A 7,197-nucleotide genomic window follows, 5' to 3' on the forward strand; every position below is an offset into this window, starting at 1 on the left:
AAGATGGTCAACTCCATGGTTTGCTGTACATTGGCTGTGCTGACACTCAAAGATGGTCAACTTCATTTAAAGACTTTTAAGGCTTTTATTATTTAAATTTCTTATTGGAGTGGCAAATGAGCAGACGGGTAACCGACTAACTAACGGGTAGAATGGATACCAGTTGGTTTGGCCTATGTTTTCTCTATCTTGATGTAAATTGTCGCTCCCGCAGCAACGCGCGGGTTCCCCACTAGTCTATATATATATATATATAAATGAGATGGATTTGGGCCATGTGGCATGTGATTTTGGAGCTTTTTGATGATGTGGCAACTTATGGTGGAGGTGGATTGTGAGTTCAGGAGGGAATTGATAAAAGAATTCTAAATTGACTAATTTGTTCACAGATGGACACGGGATCCGAATGGATTTGGGTCGGGTTAATGGTTTCCAAATACACCATGGATTAATGGATCCTTTATATTTCTTTTTTTTTTTCTCATTCTTCTTTCATACTACTCATCCACAAACCCTAAAAACGTAGTTGCAGCCACCGCCAAGATCCTCCATCAGTTACACAAAATCTCACCTACCGACAATAATCTTCTTCGAATTCATCCTCATCGCTTCATCTTTTTCTTCAATCCATGATTACAAGGTTCGTTCTTTCAAACTAGGGTCATATTTTTCACTTTTAAATTTCCTTTGATGTTAATTGCAATACAATCCATACAAACTTGGTTGATTCTATGAATCGTCCATCGATTTGAGTAGATTTATGATGTACTAATCATATTTAGGATTAGGGTTTATTTGTGTTCAGATTCATTTAAATTTTCCTTTAATTAGGCATGTTATCTCTCCATTCGCTTCTTCTTTCTTTAGGATTAGGGTTTACTTGTGTTTCAGATTATGTTTTTTCACAAATCAGTTCAGATTAGTTTTTTTTTTTTTTGTTCAGATTTATTACATTGATATGTTCCTCCTTTTTCTTCATTGTTTATCAGTTGTTTTGTTCGGCCAAGAGCGCATAATTGTTATTATGTTTGTTGTTTTAATCTATAGTAATTTGTGTTTTTTTCTCTATTAAATCTTTGACCAGTAACTGCTATAATCGGTTTCAAGCTTTCTTTGACCATCTTTTTGAAGATTATACTTTTCTCCATCGATTGGCAAGGAATAGAGGAAAGGAAAAATCATTGGCTTTCCACTGTATTTGATGAGGTAAATCAATTTCATTGTGTTTTCATATTTATGATTGTATTTGATTGGGATTTTTGTGATGTTATCAGTTATTAATCAAGTTTAGGCATTCAGTTTTTTTAAGTCTTTTCCTGAAAGTTGAAAGCTTTGAATATTAATTTTGGTCAAATTGAAGGTGAATTCTGCTTCAATCCATCTTCTTCCATTCATGTTTGATCATCCAAGGTATGCTTTAGGGTTTAAAAAAAAACCGTTGGTTCATTTGTTCAGATTTATTCATCTTTTAGGGTTTTAAGAACTTGATTTGTGTTTCAGAGTTGAAACAGAGGCGATTGTTAAAGACGATGGGGTTAGGTTTTCTTCTTGATGTTGATGACAAAAACCTCTCAAACATCCACTTTTTATTGTAAAACCGACGTTGGAGCCTCTTAATATGGAGACTCACTCTTGTCAAGGTTATTAAATAGTCATATTTATAGATTTTTTATTATTGAGTTTAAATTTGTTGAATTGTTGATGCTAACTTTAGTAATTCGGGTTTGGTACCAGGAAAGCATGAAGCTTAATGTTGCTTCTTTGCTTATCAGTTTGGTTTTATAAACACAACTCACTCGCTAACCGAACCCCAAGCTGGTAAGGGTTTTCCTACTCTTCGAATCAGCGTAAGATTTATTTAATTTGTTACTGGATCCTCTCTCGATTAGTTTAAAGCGTGTTTTTTGAATTGATTTTTCGTTGTTATTTTGGGGTTTGTTGAAACATTTTTGGCTTTAAAAGTTTGACCATCATGTTTCTGAGTTATTTTAAAGGTTTCAGACCTTTATATATAGTTTTTTAAAGGTTTGACCTTTATATGGTCAAGGTTTGATGAATTTTGCGTAGTGGATATTTGTAATATGGATCTGCTGCTTTAGTTTAAGATGAGAACTAGAGTAAATTGTCATTTTAGTCCCTAAGTTTTTTCTAAATTTGTCATTTTAGTACAAATAGTTTTTTTATTGCTTCTGGGTCCCTGACTTTTCCCTTTTGTTGCCATTTTGATCACATACACTAACTCCATCTTTAACCAGGGGTATTTTGGGGATTTTCATTTTAAATGTTTTAATTGCCATTTTGATCCAATTCCAAAAAATCAAAAAAATTCTAAAAACTCAAAAAAATTTCTAAAAAATAATAAAAATTCTAAAAAATCAAAAAAAATCTAAAAAATCCAAAAAATCCATTTCGGCGCGAACCGTTTCGAACCCGAACCGTTTCGAGCCGAACCGTTTCGAGCCGAACCGTTTCGAGCCGAACCGTTTCGAGCTGAACCGTTTCAACCCGTACCGTTTCGACCCGAACCGTTTCGACCCGAACCGTTTCGAGCTGAACCGTTTTGACCCGTACCGTTTCGAAGCCGAACCGTTTCAAGCCGAACCGTTTCAACCCTTACCGTTTCGACCCGAACCGTTTCGACCCATACCGTTTCGACCCATACCGTTTCGAAGCCGAACCGTTTCGACCCATACGGTACGGGTCGAAACGGTACGGGTCGAAATGGTTCGCGTCGAAACGGTTCAACTCGAAACGGTTCGGGTCGAAACGGTTCGCGTCGAAACGGTTCGCGCCGAAACGGATTTTTTGGATTTTTTAGAATTTTTATGATTTTTTAGAATTTTTATTATTTTTTGGAATTTTTTGGAATTGGATCAAAATGGCAATTGAAAACATTTAAAATGAAAATCCCCAAAATACCCCTGGTTAAAGATAGAGTTTTTGGATGAAGTTAGTGTATGTGATCAAAATAGCAACAAAAGGGAAAAGTCAGGGACCCAGAGGCAACAAAAAAACTATTTGGACTAAAATGGCAAATTTAGATAAAACTCAGGGACTAAAATGGCAATTTACTCTGAGAACTACTTTAATTTAAGATGAGAGTGCTGATGTAAATTGTAAAACTGTAAAAAGGTTTCATCTTTTGTACATTACTAATCTTGAGAGGTATAATGGTATATGCAATTATGCATGACTATTGGATGCAGTACCTTTTAGCTTATTAGTCTATATAAGCATATTATCTTAATCCATTATAGATTTTAATGAATATCTAAAATTTTTTAAGCAACTTCCTTAACTTTTAATAAACATAATTAATCTGTTATTAGCTTCTTGAGAATTTGTGAAGGTCGTTATGGAATCAACTAAATGGAGTTATTATTCAATTAATTACCAAATGTAAAATTACTACAGAATTAAATAAATGGATAAATGGATAGTGTAAGACTACAAGTGTTTATGGGTCAAACAAAACTGTTTTTTTTTAACGGCAAATTTCTTTACTCCTATCGTCTGTGGGACTTGAACCTTTGCCATATATTGTTATAAAATTTTATTATTGCAGAATTACCGCAGCTAGATGCTAAGGTAAAATGGATCCAAGTAGATTAGACAATCATGATGCAGTCTCTCAACCAGGTAATCTTATGCCCAGTCGTCATTGTTACTATTGTTACTGACTTCATACACAGTTGAAATCTCTTAAATATATTGAATCTATGAAAGTATTATTATTGATAAATAGATCTTGAATCCTACCTTTCCTTGAATCCAAACATGCTTCTAATTTTTTGCCTACATCAAGAAGAATTGTGCAGTTTTCAAATGGGATGGTGTGTTTTTGTTTGATGATTCAATTTCTGTAGTCATGATTTTGTTTGTATTTGTATTTGATGTTGTCTTTGTTTTTTGCATGTGAGGGGCCAGGACCAAATGCTCGTGTCGTGTACATTGATGGAGGGTTTGATCTTTTTCATGTTGGACATGTTGAAGTATGTAGCCTGTTGATTTCTTATCTTCATCCATCGGTATCTTTTAAATCCATCTTTTTACTTCATTCATCCTCTGATTGTATATGTTAGTCTTTGATTTGTGTATGTTTCACGCATTGCTATGTTAATGGCTATGGTCCAATTTTGGTATTTTTTTTTCACAATTTTGTTAATGGATGTGCTATCAATTGTTACAAGAAAACATCGACTTTAGGTTTTTTGTTTGTTTAAACTTAATCTATAAAGGATGGTGAGGTTTGATTGGTTTAGATAAACCTGCACAATTTGCCCTAATCTTGGTTTAGATAAACCTGCACAATTTTCCCTAATCTATATTTCTTTTTGAAGTATCATCAGGTTTGATTGATTCAAATGCCCTAATGGCTTCATCATCCTCACTTAGTTTATTTTGTAATTTTGTTTTAATTTAGGACTTTGTATTGTTGTTATCGATCAGACATCTCAACCTGGTCTTGAATTAGGGCTTTATAGCATCTCAGTTTTGTTTTAAGAGAGATTCATGAGTTTTTATTTGTATGTTTGATTTATAATTGAGAGTCAGGGTTTTAGCTATACCTACTATCTAGCCAAACTACAAGAAGCAACACTCCAGATAATGAGATCAAAGTTGACTCCTACTTATATAATTTGTGCTAACAATATTTTTAGAGTAACAAAGTGCGAGGACACACTTGGTTTAGAGATCAAAGTTGACTCCTACTTATATATTTTTAGAGTAAGTTACAAGCTGTTCTAACAATGTGTTTGATTTATATATGAAGTTATTTCTACACTATTTATTTACAGACAGATGAGCAGCCGAGGGGAAGACCTAAACAACCTGTGTAGGGAATATTGAAGACCTGCTGAACCAGCTACTTGATTAATAGGTAGTGCCTGAATGCGGAGATCGACGACTCGACTAAAAGTATAAGCGTCACCTTCTTCAAGGAAGGCATGACCTCTTTCCTCCGATTCCTTCTCCAATTCCACTTTGTAGCTTCCAGGTAACAATCGTAGTTCTAAGTTTAAAATCTTTTATTTCGAAATCTTTATATTGCTGGTTTATATGTTTATCGTTTTAGGGCTTTTTACCATCAAAGTATTTTGATTCATCAGTATAAAGATCCCACCTACTGAATTCACGGTGAAATTTGAAAAATAAGTGATCCGATTTGGAAACCATGGGAGATTACAACGATCCGTTCATGCTTAGAAAATAAGTTATGAGGTGTGGAATTAGGAGAATCCGTATTTATACCATACCAGCCAGATTTTGTCACCTGAAATATGTTGCTTAGTGTTTACTTGCTCATCAAAAGGTTTCCTTTTTAATTCTTTTCAGTTGTTATACCATGGATATTTCAGTTTTGAAACTGTAGGTCCCTTTTCGCGGAGGATTACGAACCTAAACCTTGTTATACAAACCTACTAGCGAGTGCGGAATCCAAGCTAGCAAGCAAACCGAGTTAGTAGCAAGTAGAGAAAACAAACACACAAGTTCACCGATTAACACAACTTGTATTAATGCAATGAGGGTTCGGTTACAAGCTCAATGTTTACAGAAATGTTCTATAAACTCTCTAAGTGTGTGTGTGAGTTTTGGACAGAATGCTCTCAAAGCTATCTCTCGGAGGTGTGTGTTCTATCTGTCTGTCCTTGCTGAACTCAACACAATGCATGGGTATTTATACCCAGCTCATGATGTGCAGTCCGAAGGATCCGATAGATGGTCCGAAGGATCATCTATCGAAGACAAGTCACTCGAAAGATCAGCAGGGACCTCGAAAGATCATCTTTCGAGGTCTAATCATTCGAAGCATATCTTTCGATGAGATCGAAGGATCCACATCATCCTTCGATCTCTTATCCTTCGAGACAGTACATCTTTCAACTTTTACCAACTGTTGTCCAAGTCAAACCGGAGGATGGTTGACTTGGTCAACTTACAACACAAGAACAGGACATTGTTACATACAGACCGAATACAGACAAAGTACAGACACAAGTGCACCAACAAACTCCCCCTTGGCTGTAGCTTTGTCTTTATCTTCTATGGTTGTAGACTCGTCTCGAACTTCGACGGTCTTGGGTCTTCAAGTTCTCAAAACTCTGATGTCCTTTCAAGTCTTCAAAGTCGGAGGATCTTCAAAGTCTTCACGTCTTGAAAGCAGAGAGTGTATCAACAAACTACCCGTATCATGTAGGAAGTGTGTTGACAAACTCCCCCTTAACATAAGCTCCCCCTTGAGTTATGCTCGTGAAAAGACTTTATCTTTATGAAGTGAGATCCTTGTGGTGTTGATGATGGCCAACGGCAACTCGATCATTTTCATCACTTGAGCGCCTTCTCGTCGTGTCTTCATTCCAGAGCTTGTCATCGACTATGTTCTCCCAGCCTTTAGAATCTGCACATGCAAGAAATCTAAACGCGTAATGAGAACAACTGCTTGGAATATAGTTAACATACATTCATGACACACGAATGACCATGTCATAATCAAACACCGTCCGACAGTTTGAAAGTTTAAAATTTGTCAATTTTAGTTTTTAACTTTCAAACATGCAAATTTTTGACCGTTTATGAAGATTTAGTCATTTCGGTTTTCGTCCAGGTTTCAGGCAACGAAGACTCGAGCTCCAACATCGTACGATCGAAAATAAAGTAGAAAGAAAATCTTTTTGGCTTTTATAAAGTTTATATTAAAACAAGCCTAAAATCTTTTTGGTATTTTTGAAATTAAAAGACAACAATTTAAAATCCTTTGAGTGTTATCAAACGACATCACCGCTAATGTCGTGCTGATATGCACCAAACGACGAAACTGTTTAAAAGAAAACAATAAAAGTTAAGCAGTAAATAAATATATACAGACATTCTTTTTGCGAGTTTCGAGGGTAAGAGAATCATATCAGTGTACGGTCATGCCAAAACACTCTTGTTGTTCAGTTAGTTAACATTAAGATAAGCATCCTATAACAATTATCGGTATTGTTGTCCACTTAAGCTCAACTTATCAGATGTAATCATGGCGAGGGGATACGTTAATGTATGATTTATACTTACCGACCGGTGTTCATCCACATCACGACACATTCCCGTATCAAGGTATGCACGAGAATTCATCTTACCGGTGAGTATACCGATTATCATCTGTTTGACCGTATAAATTGTGAGATACTCACTTATTTTGATTTGAAAACA

The 7,197-nt window shown here is 35.4% G+C and overlaps 1 long non-coding RNA gene across 3 annotated transcripts; it reads left to right on the forward strand.

Annotated features, from left to right (window-relative positions):
• Positions 1–508: 508 nt before the first annotated feature.
• LOC118485537 lies at positions 509–5,333 on the forward strand. 3 transcript variants are annotated; one of them, XR_004876565.1, is made up of 8 exons: positions 509–640; positions 1,085–1,206; positions 1,361–1,410; positions 1,501–1,640; positions 1,735–1,818; positions 3,566–3,639; positions 3,928–4,028; positions 4,800–5,333. It is a non-coding gene; the product is annotated as an uncharacterized LOC118485537 (long non-coding RNA). The 3 variants fall into 3 exon arrangements; XR_004876566.1 differs by having other exon boundaries at positions 1,275–1,410; positions 3,928–5,333; XR_004876564.1 differs by having other exon boundaries at positions 3,928–5,333.
• The last annotated feature ends 1,864 nt before the right edge of the window (positions 5,334–7,197 follow it).

The sequence above is a fragment of the Helianthus annuus genome, chromosome 13 (genome assembly GCF_002127325.2).
Source record: "Helianthus annuus cultivar XRQ/B chromosome 13, HanXRQr2.0-SUNRISE, whole genome shotgun sequence".
Lineage (NCBI taxonomy): Eukaryota > Viridiplantae > Streptophyta > Magnoliopsida > Asterales > Asteraceae > Helianthus > Helianthus annuus.